This window comes from Setaria italica, chromosome VIII (genome assembly GCF_000263155.2).
Source record: "Setaria italica strain Yugu1 chromosome VIII, Setaria_italica_v2.0, whole genome shotgun sequence".
NCBI classification, from domain to species: Eukaryota; Viridiplantae; Streptophyta; class Magnoliopsida; order Poales; family Poaceae; genus Setaria; species Setaria italica.
In genome coordinates this window covers 40,493,632-40,511,068 of record NC_028457.1, presented here as the reverse complement: position 1 = coordinate 40,511,068, position 17,437 = coordinate 40,493,632, and the positions used below count along the sequence as shown (strand labels likewise).

General features: G+C 46.0%; 1 long non-coding RNA gene across 1 annotated transcript; it reads left to right on the top strand.

The window, feature by feature from the left end:
* The first annotated feature begins 6,005 nt into the window (after nt 1-6,005).
* LOC101776444 lies at nt 6,006-7,574 on the top strand. The gene is made up of 3 exons (XR_001164714.2): nt 6,006-6,290; nt 6,543-7,473; nt 7,560-7,574. It is a non-coding gene; the product is annotated as an uncharacterized LOC101776444 (long non-coding RNA).
* Nucleotides 7,575-17,437: the final 9,863 nt, after the last annotated feature.

Genomic DNA, 17,437 nt, shown 5'->3' with positions numbered 1-17,437 from the left:
AGCCTTAGAACGACCCCAAACCAATCCACAGGGTTCACCCCCTTCTTATTGGTGTACGGAGCCAAAGCCGTGTTACCGTTCGACCTCGATTACGGTGCCCCAAGGGTAAAGGCCTTCGACCAAGACCGAGCTACAGAAGCTTAGCAGGACACAGTCGACCTGCTCGAGGAGCCACATGAGACGGCCATCATCCACTCCGCTCGTTTAAAAGCAAACCCTTCGTAGGTACCACGAGAGGAAAATCCGAGGGAGGACCCTCGAGATTGGTGACCTTGTGGTTCGAAGGACCTAGTCGACCAATAATAAGAACAAGCTCTCTCCGCCATGGGAAGGACTGTACACAGTCACCGAGGTGATCCGACCATGCGCCTACTGACTGAAGGACGACGACGGCAACATCCTCACCAACACATGGAACATTGAGCAATTACATTGTTTATTTCCCTAGCTTGGTTTTACCAGTTGTTTCCATTCGATACTCGCTCCTACAGCGCCCCAGCCCGAGCACTCTTGGCTTGGGTCGCTCAGGGGCTCCACGAGGGTGCAGTACCACTCGCTCTTTACTTTCGTGCGATCACACACTTCGCCCAAATGAAAGGGCATCCCATTCCACTGACTACCCAAAGTAACTTACTCTTCAGCCTCCCGACCGATCAAACCCTGCCATGACCTACGATTACGAGAAGCTAAGCCTCACAGGCCATGCTCGTGAAAACGTGTGCTATCGGTTTCGGAAGATAAAAAATGGCTACACTAGCCACCGGGGATGAAAACATGGGTGTAGGACTAAACACTTGAAAATAGCCTCCGGACGTGTGTTCAGCTACGAAAACGTGTGTTGTTGGTCACGGGAGGCCGAAAACAACCACACCGGCCACCGAGGATGAAAATGTGGGGGATGGACTGAACAACTGGAAATGGCATCCGGACTTGTGTTTGGCCATGAAAATGTGTGTTATAGGTCACGGGAGCCCGAAAATGGCCACACTGGCTGTCAGGGACGAAAACGTGAAACTAGCCTCCGAACGCGTGTTCAGCCACAAAAACGTGTGCTATAGGTCATGGAAGGCAAAAAACAGCAACACCGGCCACCGGGGACGAAAACGTGGGTGTCAAACCGAACACTTGAAAATGGCCTGCAAACACGTCTTCGGCTATCAAAATGTGTTTTATAGGTCACAGGATCACAAAAATGGCCACACCGGCCACCGGTGATGAAAATGTGGGGGATGGACTGAACAAATGAAAATGGCCTTTGGACGCGTGTTCAGCCATGAAAACATGTGTTATAGGTCACGGGAGCCCGAAAACGGCCACACCAGCCATCAGGGACGAAAACTTGGGTGTCATACCGAACACTTGAAAATGGACATCGGACACGTGTTCGGCTATGAAAACGTATGTTATAGGTCACGTTAGTTCAAAAACGGCCACACTGGCCACCTGGGACGAAAACATGGGGGATGAACTGAACAAGCGAAAATGGCCTTCAGACGTGTGTTCAGCCATGAAAATGAGGATTATAGGTCACGGGAACCTGAAAACGACCACACCGGCCACCGGGGACGAGAACATGTGGGATGGACTGAACAAGTGAAAATGGCCTCCGGACGCGAGTTTGGCCTTGAAAACGTGGGTTATAGGTCACGGGAGCCCAAAAACGGCCACACCGGCCACCGGGGATGAAATCGTGGGGGATGGACCGAACAAGTGAAAATGACGTCTGGACGCGTGTTCAACCATGCAAATGTGTGCTATAGGTCGAAGCCTAAAAACGACCACATCAGCACTGGAGCAAAAACTAGGGATGCACCGAACAAGTGAAAAATGGCCTCCAGACGCGTGTTTGGGAAGGCCAAAAAGAGCTACACCGGTCACCGGGGACGAAAATGTGGGTGTCAGACCGAACACTTGAAAATGGCCTCCGGGCGCGTGTTTAGCTATGAAAATGTGTGTTATAGGTCACGGGAGGTTGAAAACGGCCACACCGGCCACTGGGGACCAAAACATTAGTGTCAGACCGAACAATTGAAAATGGCCTTCGAAAGTGTTAGTGTTGAAAATGTGTGTTATAGGTCACGGGAGAACGATAAATAGCCACACCGGCCACCGGGATGAAACTGTTAGTGTCGAACCAAACAAGTGAAAATGGCCTCCGGATGCGTGTTCGGCCAAGAAAACATTGGCCACACCGACCACCGGGGTAAAAAATGTGGGGATGGACCGAACAACTTAAAATGGCCTCCGGACGTGTGTTCGACCATGAAAATGTGTGTTATAGGTGACGGGAGCACAAAAATAGCCATACCGGCCACCGGGGCCAAAAATGTGGGTGTCAAACTAGACACTTGAAAATGGCCTTCGGACACGTGTTCGGCTATGAAAACGTGTGTTATAAGTCACGTTAGTTCGAAAACAGCCACACCGGCCACCGGGGACGAAAATGTGGGGATGGACCGAAGATGTGAAAATGACCTCTGAATGCGTGTTCTACCATAAAAACGTGTGCTATAGGTCATGGAAGGTAAAAAATGACTAAATCGACAACTAGGGATGAAAATGTGGGTGTAGGACCGAACACTTAAAAATGGGATTCGGACGTGTGCTCAGCTATAAAAACGTGTGTTGAAATGCGATCTGCACTATTTAGCTGTTACCAATTTTCTCCCTCACGTGTATTTTTAGAAAAAGAAATAGTCTCTAGCTTCTGCCTATCAGCATCAGGGAATGGAAGGAGAAAAGTACTAATCCATACACACTCCCGGATTCAGAAAAGAATATGCTGTGGGCAGATGTCAAGAGACATTTCACATTTCCCGAAGGATGTAATGAAGATGATGTGAAACCGTGGACGTTGAAGAAGATGGCCACACAATTCCAGACATTCAAGAAGATGCTGGATGCCACATTCATCAAGAATGGCTAAACTCCGGATTTCGATGAGTGGCAAAAGTTGAGGGACCACTGGGAGGCATTTGTCGAACACAAGACGAGCGAAGACGGTGCGAATAAGATCAAGACCAACGTTTCAAATGCTGGCAAGAAGGAGTACCATCATCGTCTAGGGTGAGGTGGTTAGGGCACAACAATTCCCAAATGGCGCAAGATGGAACAAAACCTGATTGATCAGAGTATCGTACCAGCAACTCTTGAATGGCCCGATCAATCGAAAAATTGGTGTTACGCTCATGGAGGCAACCTGAGCCAAAGAGGATGTGACATTGATCTTCAATGAGACAATACGTCAGAAGGCCGAAAGGCTTATGAAGAACATTGAAGATGCTAAGGCTCGGAGGTTGAAGATGGACCGAGAGAATCATGAGCTCACATTGGCCCTCGGGAATCCCGAGCACCCAGGACATTGTCGAGGGTACGGGTCATTCCATGGAAGTTCGCTTTTCAAGGTGACATCGCTTCGTACCAAAGCCATAAGCGAAGAAAGGAACAGGTTGAGGAGACCTTGAGGTGCATGCTAGAATCCAAAGTGCATTCACAAGAAGTAAGAATGCAAGAGGAAATCAATTGTCGAGTGGCTCTAGCAGTTGCGGAGTTAGCCCAATCTAGAGCACTGTCGGATCCAAACGTCGCCAGCCCTTCTTAACACCTCGGGAGCAGCTGTGCTTCCACAGGGCTCCCCAATCCACAAATGCAAGGATTACCCATGGTTGAGCAATGGTTCCCTATGGATGTCATCACGCAATGCACCTCATGTGAGCTGCATAAATCGGTCGACAACATCACCATTAAGGTATACTTATACATGATATTTTTGCAATCTTCTCAATCATCCATCCACACCTCGGGATCGGAGTTTAATAACTTCTTTATTTCTGTTATATGTACAGGTGGCATACGAGAGTGCCTTACCAATCCTGCCAGGGCAGACAGGCCATGGCATTGAGATTCCACCTGGCTACGCCAGTGTCGGCCTAGAGCAGCTCGTTGATAGCCAATATGAAGGCCTAGAGCTCGACCTCCCGGGAGGTGATGGGGAAAGGACACTAGGATATGCGCTTCACGGGATCATTCTATGGCGCAAATGCTACATCATCATCCCCGGCATTGAGGCATCTCCTCAAAGCTCAATACTGCTCCCCACAAATCCCCAGCAGCGACCCTCTCCTCAAAGCTCAAGACCGTCATCTCCACCACGGCCTGCTCTAGGACCATCATCTCCAGCACAACCTGCTCCAGGACCATAGTCACCACAGGGACCGTCGCTTTCTGCTCGATCAAGGTCTCCATCTCCACCACATCCTGGTGGTGCGAGCGACGACGAGGACAACAACACCCCTCCCCGATCATCATCATCGGGACTAAGAGAAGCCTAGAGCAAGGAAACTGCAGCACCACTTAAGAAGTCCCGACCATTGCCTCCCAAGCCAAGATAGAGAAAGAAAAAAATAAAGGAGCCTAAAGTGACTCCTGAGGAATGCTAAGAGGCAATGACTCAAGCGGAACGCTGGGCCGAAACCAAGCAGAATGCAGGGAGTGGTTCAAGAAAAGGGTCGAAGAAAAAAAGCAAAGGAGATGGAGCCACCGCTAATAGATCGAAGAGAATTAATTTTTTTTAAAAAAAGATGAAAGAAGCAACCAAGAAGTCGGTGCCACTACTGTTGAACTACGAACGGGCATTAGTTAAGGCTGATGAGAGGAAAAAAAAGGAATGGAAAGTTGTCTTCAAGTGGTGCTATCCCCCACCTCGGGCATCTACTAGAAAACGACGCTAAACAGATAGCAGCAATGCCCTTGCATCAACAAGCAGAAGTAATAAAATTCATGGAAGAAATAGGTATGGGACTTGCTGAATGTCTTGGGCAAGTTGAGCTGCCAGCTGGACCGCTAGTTGAACTGAAACGGACCTTTGAGCTAGGCAAATCTCCAGTAAGGCCTGAGTTGGTACGGAAGCTTTGATATACAAATTCCATGAATGGTACATGAAGAAGTTCGCTGACGATAGGGAGATGTTCGGCCTTAAGATAAAACTGATAGATTTTTTCGACGAAGGCAAGAAAGTCCCGTAGCTGGAATTCAAAGATATATACAAAGTGTACCATCATGCTCTTGACATCTCTCTTGTAAAGTGGTATACGCAATTATAAAAATAGATCTCTCGCTAAATCTTATAGTGGTTAATTTAGATAGCGTCTATGTACGCCGTTATTGTTAAGCAGGTGATGAACTGCGTACCAAAGTCTAGTTTCAAAACGTTCTCGATGTAAACCGTGTCAAAATTTCTTTTTGGTGCCACAGAGCCGGCTGCATGGCCTAATAGAACCTTTTTAAGTAAGATGGTCCTTTTTTTAGGGCCGGAAGACAACAAACGGGTAACCATATGCTAATGCAACTGTTTCGGGCCCACCTCCTTATATAATTTAGACGTTTTTTGTCAAAATATATGGACACTACAATTGTCAAATTCTTTCGTTACAGGATTGTATAAAATGATCTCTTGCTAAATCTTATAGTGGTTTATTTAGCTAGCGTCGATGTACCTATTTTACAGTCGCAGTTATTGTTAAGGAGGTGAACGCCTAACGAGAGAGTACATTTTCAAAACGTTCTCGAGGTACACCGTGTCAAATTATGTATTAGTTTTTAATTGTTGGCATAGAATTATCTACATATTGAGAAATACAGGTAAAATTGATCATAGGCTCTGTTTGTATACGCTTTTTCTAGCCACGCTTGGATTATAATCTAAGCGAAGATTTTCTCGCTTCTCGTTTTTCGCTTCTTGTAGTTCAAATTGTTGAAGCGGCTTACCACATAAGCGAGAATCGGTGGAAATAAGCAAAGCGTTTGGCGGGATTCTCACTTATTTCCACCGATAAGCCGCTTATAAGCGGATACAAACGGGGCCATAGTCAAACTGCCTATGCGGAGACTTTAATTTAAACTGCCTGGGCCCTAGATCCGCCCCTGCATATCAGGACCACCCATTTGCACCTTGTCCATATCATCACATAGCGCAGCTGCCTATAAATTGCAGCCGCGGCAACGTCCATTCAATGCAAGAATCACCTCTCAACACAAAACCAATAAACTTACTAGTAACCAAGGAACGTAGCAGCGACAGGAGGCAATGGAGGGAAAGAGGACTACCACTTTGATGGTGATCATGTGCCTGGTCATCTTGTGCCTCAATGTTAACTCGGCCACCGCGGCACAGTGCGGCTGCTGCGTATCCCACGAGGCACAAGCATGTTGTCAGCTTTGTATTCGTGTGGGTGGCTCCGACACAGTCTGCAAGCACACTTGCTGTTTCCCATGTTTTCTGGACGATTCTGGTAAATTCACTAAACTCACTCTATTCAATTAATGCATTTAATTTGCTATATGTACATACAAGCTTTGTAGCGTATTATGGACTAATACGTATGTGTGGCCTTCCATGCATTTCCGTTAATGTAATTTGTTGACTTCACTTCCCATCTCACAACTTCAGGCATGTTATTTACATCATGAAGACATCTTGCACTCTATTTCAACTACAAAATTAACTCGTGCGCTAATGGGATTTCCATATCTCAATTTGACAGTTGCTGCTAAGATGGTAGAAATGGAAGTGCTTGCTAAGATGAAAGAAGCTGGACAAGCCTAAAACGATAGCATGAACGCCATTCATAGGCATATGTTGCTATGCTTCAAGCTATGGCCAAGTTATGTTAATGTTTATCTCCAATAAATTGTTCACCATATGGGGTGACCTCTAGTTGATCCATCTGTTGGTCTCAACTATATGTATGTCGTGCATCTGTGCGCACGTGTGTGGTGACAAGCATCTCTCATTGCTTGTAATAAGGACACAGACACTATCCACCGTGATATGTGTCATGAACAGTCCAATATGTTTATGTATTGTCTCTGGCCTTATTAGCAATTTTATTATCTGTGTGTGCATGGTTTACTTAATTTATTCTCAGCGGATTTTTGATGTTTTTGTGAGTTTTGGATTATGGGAGATAATTAAGATTGGGTAATGCTTCACATCAGTCATCCGACGCGAGCAAAATTTTCGTACGGTGCGCTCGCCACGTGCCCGCACCATCAACCACATATCGTCTCCTCCCCATGCTTTTTTTCCCTCTCTGGTCTCTACGCTCGCCTCCCCCCAACCATGTAGCTCCTTCAGCTACACACCTTTCTCCGTGCCGCACCCTCCTCACCGAGTCACCAGAGCTCTCTCCTCCACCTCTCTCCTATGAAACCTGACTGTCTCCTCATGCTACCCGCTACCCTCACCCTGAATCAAGCCTGAGCCCCCTCGCCTGTGCTGTCAGCGGCACTCTATACAGTTTCCCCCAATCTGCGCTCATCTACGGAGGTCGAGCAGGGACGACCCTTCTTCTTCCATTGCTTTTGGCAGTGTACGCAACAATTGATGGGGACCGTCGATCTGGAGCACTATCACGTCGTCTCTGTTTCGATTGAGCTTGGCGGCCTTCATCTCTGTGCACGGCAAGCCGTGATGTATGATGAGTACATCAGTTTCGTCTTGGGGTTGTTAGGCTTGTGTTTTCCCTCTTTCTCCTGATCCTAACTTGTTGATGTTGTAGCTCGTGATGCCAGATGTTGCAATGCTTTGTTTTGTATGTTGCAGTTTGATCAGAAAATTGTTGGAGAACACGGTCTTGTTGTTCTCTGGTGAGCTCCTCCCAAGGTTCTAATGTGCAAATGGCTGGACTCATGCTTGGAGGGTCAAATCTGGAGAAAGGCAAGGCATTTGAATGTTTTCATCTTCAACTGTTGCAATTGATTTCGTGATGTTTCATGTAGCCATTTCAAATGTGGCATTTGGTGATTCGAAATGTTTCAACCACTTATTTCAGCTTTTTGCAATTTGCATAAAGCTTCTTTTCTAAATTTTAATCGTTACATCTATTTTTCTCGACTGTTTCAACAATCGTTACATAATGTTTCATCCGTTTTTCGGAATCTATATGTTGCATACCATATTCCATCTTGTTACACCTATCTAATCGATATGTTTCATGGTTTTGTGTAAGAAATTTTTGGATGTTGCGATTTAGTTTAATTTGACAAGGATATGTGACATATTTCTGCAATTTTAATGCCCCTATTTACTTGGGTGAGCAGCAGATTGGAAGGTGGTGCTTCCTGTAGACCTGGCGATGGATAGTGGGGTATTTCATGCAACATGGAAAAATGTTTCGGTGGAACTTTTTTTTAAGACAGATCGTGAAGTGGTGTCGGACCCGATCGGACGGCTGCTCATGCGTCCGATGCTAGCGTCCGGGATGCTAGCAACACCCATAAGTTATTCATTTGTGATCGTTTACGGTCAGAAACACACAACACATGCTAGTTTTTTTATTTGGTGGTAAGGATTAGCACGACTAGATTAATGGATGTATATTTTGAGTGCCAACTTTTTCATTTGATGTCGGATGAATAGAAATTTTATATCAAGATTAATGGATGTATGTTTTGAGTTCCAACTTTTCATTTGATCTCGGATTTTTTCATTTGATCTCGGATGAATAGAAATTTTATATCAAAATTGTAGAGCTCGATGAAGCCTAATACTTCGGATTTTTTCATTTGTTTTTCATTTCATCTCGGATGAATAGAAATTTTATATCAAAATTGTAGAGCTCGATGAGACTTAATACTTTATCGCGAAGACCATGGTCGTCACCAGCAAGACCCCGGCGCGACTAGGGTCACAAACGCCCATAACTTATAGGCTAGCAACGCCCATAAGTTATTCATTTGTGATCGTTTAGGGTCACAAACACACAACACTTGCTAGTTTTTATTTGGTGGTAAGGATTAGCACGACTAGATTAATGGATGTATATTTTGAGTGCCAACTTTTTCATTTGATCTTGGAGGCTATGGTCGTCACTAGCAAAACCCCAGTGCGCGAGACTGTGGCAGTTCTTCCAACACGAAATGGGGTGGCCCAGCACAGGGGGGCGGCTATAACGCGTGGCTGTGCAGGCGACCAGCGGCGGCCCAGGTGCAGGCAGCTAGCAGAGGCACGCGGCACCGGGTAGACAGCATCCTCAGGTGGCATGGTGATGGCCCTTGGGCGCACGGCCACCGGTGGCTCACAGGCTCGCGCGGCGGTCCTACAAAGACACGATGGCCGGCAGAAGAAGTCCCCACGGGCAGGCGGTGAGGGTGCTCCCCGCTAGCACAGTCAGCCGGTGGTGTTGCTTGTGGCCTGTTTGGGAAGGGGTGTTAAGTTGGGAAGGGGTGTTAAAGTTTAACAGGGTGTTAAACTTTAACACCCTCAAATGAGGTGTTAAACTTTAACACATGTGGGATGTTTGGATGGGTTGTTAAAGTTTAACACTTTTGTTGGAAAAGGACTGCATTACCCCTCAATAATGCTCTTAAATGCGGCGGGTAGGAGAGAGAGGAGGAGAGAGGGGGGGGCAACCAAGGAATAAGTGGGGAGGGGACCACTTTTAACACATTTAGCAAATTTTAACACCCCCTCCATGTGTTTATGAAAAGAGAGGTGTTAAATTTTAACACTACTCTTTTAACACAAGTGTTTGGCAGCCATTTTGTTAAAAATGTGTTAAATGGGGGGTGTTAAACTTTAACACCCCTTCCCAAACAGGCCCTCTACCGTGGTGGTGCAGCTCGGTGGCATCGCATAATGCTCCCAACGCGGGCACGAAGCATGTGTGCCAATTTGTTCAATAATGATTAATGAATCATCCCTTATTCATGCAAAATTAATGAAAAAAGTAAGGCAGATATTTGAATATCTTCATTTATTTATAAATTCTAGTTTTTACTATGCGTACCCGTTTGTATAAATGCCGGCTGTAGTGCTTATTATACGCGTCGGCTTCATTATGCCGGCTCTCCCTTCCGATCTCTTTATGTTAACTTTTATAATCGGAAACGTGATATTGGAGTAACTATATAGTTTCAACAACCATTGAAAAAATAAATATTAATAATATGAAATCGGCATGCATGGTCCCTGACAATCACAATGACATCTCCATGTTCCAAGAAACACAACCACAATGCAAATGCCTGCGCCCTTGGATCCGACTGATAGCGAGATCTGTGTACTGACCACTGTTGGCAACATCATAGCTTGTCTGCTGGCCTGATGCACGTGAACCACGAGGGCAACATCATAGCTTGTCTGCTGGCCTGATGCGCGTGAACCACGAGGGCAGGACCAGTGTCCTGACGCCTGGACCAGTGTACTGCAACGGAGGGAGTACTGTACCACGGTGTCGCACGAGCAATTATTGCTGCGTACGGAAGCAATTATTGCCTCGCTAGCTGTCACGGCCGCGCCCCCACAGGGAGCCACCTCCGGAAGGGGAGGTCGCGCCCTGCTACCTCCGGCTGGGGAGGTCCTCCCCGCGCACCGCTCCCCACCGGCTCTGGTCGGGGAGGCCCGCGCACCGCTGCGCCACCTCTGACCGGGTAGGTCGGGCTGGCCGCGCGCCACCGGAGGCCGAGCCCCGCCGCTGCTGCTGGATGCCGCCCCGCCACGCCACTAGAGGCCAGGGATGCTCGGGCCCCGCACGCCACCGTCCTGGGAGTTAGGCCGCCGCTGGGGCGAAGGGAGGGAGGGGTAGGTGGAGTGAACCATGGAGGAGTGGGAGGAGATAAGCTTGACAAGTTGAAAGGGAAGGGTGTGAGTCAATAGGAATGCTGGGTTTGAAAGTTGTGGATTGATGATGTGCCTAGACGTGTGTTTCTTCTCTGAACTTATAATACATTTTTGGACCACTAAACATTCTCGAATGAAAAATATGTAAACTGCAAAGTTTAAAATCTCATGGAGGTCTACAATTTTGATATAAAGTTTGTATTTATCCGAGATCGTATGCAAAAGTTTGTATTAAAAAATACAACCTTCAAATTTAATCTCTCTAATCCTTAGCATCAAATGAAAAACTTGTATGTTTGTGACTGCTAAATGATCTCAGATGAAACTACAAAATTTTATATCTCGTTAAGCACTACCACTTCGATATTGAGCTTGTTTGCATCTGAGGTCGTTTGAAAATTTTAAAATTCAAGATTTTGAAATTAGAGAGCTTATAATAACATTTTGAGCTACTAATAATTTTGAATGAAAAATTTGTAAACTATAATGGTTTTGATCTAATCTAAATCTGTAACTTTAAAATAAAGTTCATATTCATCCAAGATCATATGAAAAAGTTTGTGGTAAAAAAATATATTCTTCAAACTTAACCCTTCCAATCCTTAACATCAAATGAAGAACTTGTATGTTTGCGGTAACTATATGATTTCAACTGAAAAACTTATCAACTACAAAATTTATATCTCATTAAGCACTACCACTTTGATATAGAGTTTGTTTGCATCCGAGGTCGTTTGAAAAATTTAAAATTCAAGATTTTGAAATTAGAGAGCTTAGAATAATGTTTTGAGCTATTAAACAATTTTAAATGAAAAGGATGTCAAGTACAAAGTGTTAGATACAATCTAAATATGCAACTTAGTTATAAAGTTTGTATTCACCGAGATCGTATGAAAAAATTTGTATTCGAAAATCCGCAAAGTATTTGAATTTGGAAAATTTAATTTCTTAGCTAAATTTAATGAATTCTATTCGATTAATATTATGCAAAAATCCGCTAAGTATTCGAATTCGAACCATCCATTTTGTATTCGCATTCGAGAACATCCGAATCCGAATTCGGATTTGAATTAGTACGTGGTAAAAAGTGCTATTCGAATTTGATTCCATCCGAATCTGACCATTGCCATCCATAGATATAATGGACCACCCTGCTACCGCTGCCAGCATCTGCTATAGTTCAGGCGGAGACCAAGACCAAGACGGGCACGGCTGCATTATTGCACTCTGGTTGAAAGCAGCTCCACGCTTTTGCTGCAAGTGCTTTAACCTCGCACATTATATGGAAACACCTTTAATAGTAAAACTTGTACTCTCGCATCACCTTGCTTCTGGAGGGGCTCGAGGCTGGTGACTGGCAACAGTAATAGCTAAACTCCAACTGAGCTAAACCTCGAGTGTTCTAAGTCGGGAACAATACTCGGAGGCACTAGTAGAGAAACGACTTTCCATCCGCCCCCTTTTGTCCCGGTTTAAAGTTGGCCCGGGACAAAAGGTTCACCAACCGGGACTAAAACTCGGTCACTGGTGGGGGGCTCACCAACCGGGACCTTTTATCCCGGTTGCAAAGGCTAGTGGGAAAAAAAGACTCTGAGAGGCATTTTATCCCGGTTGGTGTTTCCAACCGGGATAAAAGGGTCCCCCACGAGTTAATACAAAAGGATAGTATCCCCTACATAGTCAGATGTGGTGTGTAGGTGGGATGGCAAGGAAGCTACGCGCGAGGCTGGAGGTTGTGGGTTCGAATCCCACGAACCGCGCACGCGCATATTTCGCGTGAAAAATTGCGTGACTTGTGACTTGTGACTTGCGCGTGTGGGGGGCCTCCCGGGAGCTCAGGAATTTTTTTTTTTTTGCAGCTGCCGGCCGTGGGTGACCCCTTTTATCCCGGTTGGTATTACCAACCGGGATAAAAGGGGGTCTTTTGTCTCGGTTGAGTGACCCGGGACTAAAGACCCCCCCTTTTGTCCCGGTTGGTTTATCCCGGATGGATATCCGAGAGATATGCACCCTACCAACCGGGACTAAAGGTCAATTCTCTACCAGTGAGGAGAACTATGTGAGGTTATGAGTTCTCAACAAAGCTTAACGAAGAAGGAGCCTCAAGGCTGGACGTTCATTCCGGATCGTGGATGGAGCCTTGAGGCTAGATGATCAACTTGGCGTGAAGATGATGTCTCTGAGGTTGGAAAACAGGAGGTATGAGAAACGTGACCATGTGGAAGAGTTCAATTTGTACACGTTACCTCAAATGACCTTTATGTACGGCATATCCTAGGAATTAATGTAGTGGTTGAGGAAGGATATTTTCCAAATGTAAAGTGGCTCATGGGTCACTATAAAAGGGGAGCCCTACCCCATTGTAAAGAGAGATAAACTTTTTCCAATTCCAAGTATTATTCTCTCTTCTTCATAAATATGTTTGGTGTCAAATTTATTTGAGACCAACACTGTTGGAAACGGTTCAATAATTCAGAGGCGAGGTGAGGAGGCAGCTCACGTAACAACACACAGTTCGAGGCTTAAATGCACGTTAGTACACACATGTCTCACTCAGTCACTATACGATCTTATCTTGATGATCATGCAATAATGTATAATAGCACAAGCATGAGTTAGAAGGAAGAGATCGTAGCCTTAATGCACGTACGATGTCTTAGCGCCAACTGGGCCGGCACTCGTGTTCCACACGCACAAGCTAGCAGCGGCTACTAGGTGAGCATGGAGATGTCCTACTCCATTATTCTTTTTTCCTAATTAGGGATCCGCACACGTGGTCCATATAGGCCCTCTCGATTATTGGACAAGTGGATCCCGAGCTGTTTCTAGTGATGCGTCCCATCAACAATGGGCTAACTGGTTTGCGAAAAGTAGAAAACTTGCCTAGGTAGGGAGCAAATCTCCTGAAAATCCATCCGGAATAAAGCAATTAGAGACAAGAGGGGTCTTTAGTCCCGGGTCACTCACTACCGGAAACAGGAACGTTGCCGAGTGTAAAATTTTTGCCGAGTGCTTTATGTCGGGCACTCGGCAAAGACATCATTTGCCGAGTGTATACTGGAAGACACTCGGCATAAATAATACACTCGGCAAACAATAGCTTTGCCGAGTGTCGCAAATAAGACACTCGACAAACATCCACACGACACTCGCAACGATTTGACACTCGATAAATCTCCAGCACATGGCTCGCACGTGCGCCGTCCGTTAGGGGAGTGTGCCAGCCGTTAGTACTTTGCTGAGTGTCCGACGCGGACACTCGGCAAATAAGTAGGTTGCCGAGTGCTCCCTCTAGACACTCGGCAAACTCAGAAGTTCGCTGAGTGTTTTCAATAGGCACTCCGCAAAGTTTGTTGAGTGTTTGTGTAGGCACTTGGCAAAGGCAAAACTTTTTTTTCCACCTCTGCTCTCCACACTTTTTCTACTCCCCATATATGACATTTGGTAATCCATCTTAAAAGTTGGTCTATTTTTTGTCTGTTTGCCATTTTTAATGAATTGATGGCATTAATAGGAATTTGTTTATTTAAGTCAAATTTTAACTGCAAGTGATTTAAATAATGGATTAAAATCAGTGAAAAAATCATATTCATATTATTCAATCCGGATTGAGGTCTCAACCAGGAAATGAAAAGAAATTTTGAACATTCTTTTTAGAAAACACGATCACGAACATGTGGTTGAATGGTTGTTAAATTCTAGAAAAAGCAAACGAAGTCTGAAAATCATAAGATTTGTCAAGGTGTCATGATATTATATGTGGAGGCTGTGGTAAAAAATTGAGAAGGTTTCGCCCAATTTCTGACATATGATGCTTACAAACCGACTCATCTCCCAAAAGGATTCATAGAAGTTAGAAAGGATCCGATAAGATTTGGAGTCCAAGTGACACTTGAATTGGGGTTTGACTTCAAAGCTTTTTGTACAGGCAACATACAACATAGATTGGTTCATGTCAAATTTTGGAAATTTTTCGGATCCGTTTGGTATTTTTATTTATTAAATGCAATTATTGATTTTTAATAGATATAAATTCAATTTGAGCTATAACTGAATGAAATAATGGAATAATATCAATAGAAAAATCATATATCCATTGTTGAGTGAATTTGACAAGGTTTTTCCCAAGTATATCAGAAAAAGGTTAGTAAAACACGTTATTGAAAAAGTGTACATGAAATATAAGTGTACTTTGCCGAGTATCTAGTGAAAACACTCGGTAAAGATAATATTTTGCCGAGTGTTTTCGCTACACACTTGGCAAAGTATGTCACGGTGAAGCGTCCCCACATAAGTAGAGACTAAATGTGATCCAAATTATCAGTCCCAGGAGGCTGATAACACATTTATTCAACAGATAGTTCAGAAACCGTACAGCTCCCGAAGGAGCGGGCGGGCAAGCCACACCCAAAGCAAGACTAAAGCGATAACAACACAAATCCAAGTTGCGGTCCAGTCGGACTCCGGGCTGCAATCGGAGCTAAGCGTCAGCGGAAGCATCCTGCAAAAGGGCCAACACCACAGGCAGCGTTGGGTGCAGACGCAACCTCCTACTCAAAGTCCTCGGCGACGAAGTCCGGATCCTCCTCTGAAGTAACAACACAAGGGTGAGTACAAAAGTACTCAGCAAGTCCAACCCCATCCACGGAGGGGGATACAACAAGAATATGCATATGAATAATCAAGGAATAAGCTATGGTTTATTTGCAGTAAAGCTGACTTTTTAGACACATGCGGGGTTCCATTTCAAAGCGGTTTAATGGAAAACATTTTTAGTAAACAACATATCAAGTGGGGTTGATCCTACACAAAGGATCCAAGTTTTATCGCTACCGGACTCCCCGTCCGCCGTAGCGCACGGCACACCTGCCGGACACTTCCAAAACTCCACACACCCACACACGCGGTAAAAAAATACCAGTCATCCCCAAAAGCTAGTTGTGTGACCGAGCCGTAACTCGTCCAATGCCGTGGACACGGCTACCCGGATAGGTTTTAACTCTGCAGAGGTTGTACACTTTTCCCACAAGTAGGGAACCGTATCGCGATCACCTTAGTGTCGGTACGGATCCTATCAAAGCCATTACCCACCTTAGCCAACACTGACTAGTCAACATAGGAGCGCTCAAGGGGTTAGCAACCCATCCACGGGGCCGTAACCGGGACCTAAGTCACCAAGAGCTTAGTCCGTTTCCAAGGCCTCCCGTTGCTCACCAGCACACCTGAAGCCTAGCAGTTTAGCTAGTGGGATTTATGCTAAGCCGTTGCCCATACAACGGTCGAGTGGTTGTACGATGATGGAATTAGGCAGGATGACACATCAACTCGGTCCTTAGCCATGACAAGATGGATATCTCCCACTCTGCCCAACCACTGAGGTACGAGCCTATCAACCCGGCGTTCCACACAAGAAACACCCATCCATCTCATCCACCACCTCTCTTTACACCCGAAAACCCAACTCCTCAGTTAAACATACTCACACATTATTTTCCGAGTAAACAGGTGTAGTCAAGTTTGAATTTGGGTAATGAGTTCCTAAGCATTCTAGCAGTATTTATCATCTAAACAGAGTAACTCATATTTAGAGATAAATATGGGACAATCAAGGAATAGTCATAACAATCAAGGGGTGGCTATCCAACCATGTCTTGCGATAAAACAATATGCATGTTATAAAACAGGCCAATAGGTTGTGTCTGAAAAACTGGGTATTAAATATGCATCAAAGGGTGAGATTGGACTTGCCGTTCTCAAAGCCTTCCGGGAGCTCCTGCTCGCGGTACGGGTCCTCGGGCTCGGGCTCGCGGTCGAACTCCTCCTCGCGCTCCTCCTCGGGTACTCCACAATCTACGGCACACACAAACGAGCACACAATAAATACAAAGGAAAAAGATTTTACCCGCTGAGCTCCGAACAGGAAACATGAACGGAAAATAGATAGACAGGGTATTTTCATGGAATTTCGATAAGCCTCGGCGGGAATATATGAGAGGAGGCTGTGGTCGAATTTGGGGTGGATTGGAGGAAATTTGGCGCATGAAATGACGGTTTAAAGGAGTATTATGGGCTTTAAAACGGGGTTTAGGACTGAACCGCGAGAGCAGGGGCCTATCTGTAATTATTTTTGGAATGGTGGAAGGACTTGTCCGCGAATCAGGGAAATTGGTGGGTTGGATCGCAAGGAGAGGGATTTACCCCTTCTTCTTCCTGGAGGCAACAGAAGGTTGAGAGGAAGATGGTCGTCGGCGCTCTGGTGGTGGGAGTGGAGGAAGGCCAGGTGCTCGTGGTGAGGGTGTGGAGGTGAAGGCTCGGCTCCCCCCTTTTATAGGCGGCGCACGGGCGGGCGAGGGCCGAGGTAATGATGGTGGCCGGACTTTTGACCGGTGGCGTGCCGGAGTGGTGGAGCTCGTGGATGGCGTGGCGGCGTGGTCGACGAGGCCACAGGGGCGGCGACCGGTGACCGGCGACACGACGCGACGCACCGAGCCAAGCGCTAGACGCCAAGGCGCGAGCGGGCGTGGCACGGGCGGCGCGACGCGGCGGCGGGCGCGGGCGCGGGCGCGCGGCCCGACGCGCGTGCCAGGCAGTGGGGGGGTGTGCAGCGCCAGTGGGAAGGTGGCAGGGAAGTAAAAGAAGAGAGAGAAGAAAAGGAAAAAGGGAGAGGAGGAAGAAAGAGAAGGAAAAAGAGAAGGGAAAGAAAGGGGAGGAAAAAGAAGGAAGGAAGGGAAAGAGAGGGAAGGGAGGGGAAAAAGATGGCGGAAATTTCGGGATTCGACTGCGTGCGGTGATGGACTTGACGGGCCTGGGAATGTC